Below are 1506 nucleotides of genomic sequence, written 5' to 3'. Positions count from 1 at the left end.
TGAAGCCAGAACACAGTCGAGCAAGAGTCGAACAGCAACGTGAAGCAAGTCTGACAAAAAAAAATAATAATAATAATTATTATTATTATTATTGTTGTTATTTATTATTATTATTATTATTATTATTATTATTATTATTATTATTATTATTATTATTGTTGTTGTTGTTGTTGTTTATTATTATTATTATTATTATTATTATTATTATTATTATTATTATTATTATTATTATTATTAACGCGTTTAAAGAACACAATTTATTTGATTAACATAAAATAAAATGTTTACTAATATTGTGAAATTACTTCAGCATATTCATTCATTCATTTTCTTTTCGGCTTAGTCTCTTTATTAATCAGGGGTCGCCACAGCGGAATGAACCGCCCTATTTCACTTTAAAATAACTGAATTCATTTATTTATTTAATATAATGTTTATTTACTCAATGTTATTTTTGTAACGTTATTTATTTATTGGTTCATATATAATATTAATCATTTGTTGATTTCAAAGCTGAATTTTCAGCTTTGCTAGAGCCTTTGGTGTCACATGATCGTTGTAAAAATCATTCTAATAAGCTATTTTGCTTCTCAATAAATATCAATAAGATTTTTATCAATGTCAGTAATTTCCTTATTCTTTTTTCACTTTCTCAAAGGATCCGGGAAAGTTAATGTTTCCAACAATGATAATGATCACAGACATTTTTAATAATAATAATAAATTATTGTTCTTATGAGAGTAACAAATCAACATTTGATTTCTGAAGGATTGATTTCTGAAGGATCATGCGCCACCAAAAACTTATTTTTTCTTTTATTTTTTATAACCAGTAGCTCATATTAGGTAATATATGGGTTTATTAAAGTATATACTCAATTCCCGAGGTTTTAAAGGAATAAAACAAATGTAACAAATGTAAAATGACCGAATCGCATATTATAACGAGTAAAGTCTTTTATTTTGAAACATTCTTCTTCTTTTCACCGCTCCTCTTTACGTCATCTCGCACCGGGCTGAATAAGGAAGTGAAACCGACGGTCGGTCGCTAAAGACAACGCCGAACCGAGCGATGGCAGTTGTGGTGAGACATCCTCCTCGGTTTTAAATCAAACCTTTAATATATGCTTTTATATCTTTACAAACGCTCTCTCACTTCTTACTGATAAACCCGTTCTTCCGACGACATTCAGTAAATATGAGAGTAACGATTTCATTAACTTACCTGAATTATAATAATGTAATGTTACTCTATTTAGTCACACTATAAATAAATGTTATACCGACCATAGTGGAACTATATTTTAGCACAGTATCAGTTTTGTCAAAATATCTTGTTTCTCAAACATTAGTTCTGCTTGTACAGTAACATTAGATGCCACGTTTTGACTTTGAGTCACGTCGTTTATCATCTTTGACAGTTCGGTCTTTTTATAATATATATATATATATATATATATATATATATATATATATATATATATATATATATATATATATATATGA

This window comes from Danio aesculapii, chromosome 9 (assembly GCF_903798145.1).
Source record: "Danio aesculapii chromosome 9, fDanAes4.1, whole genome shotgun sequence".
Taxonomy (NCBI): Eukaryota; Metazoa; Chordata; class Actinopteri; order Cypriniformes; family Danionidae; genus Danio; species Danio aesculapii.
The sequence above is the reverse complement of the archived record's forward strand: the minus strand, read 5'-3'. Positions refer to the sequence as shown.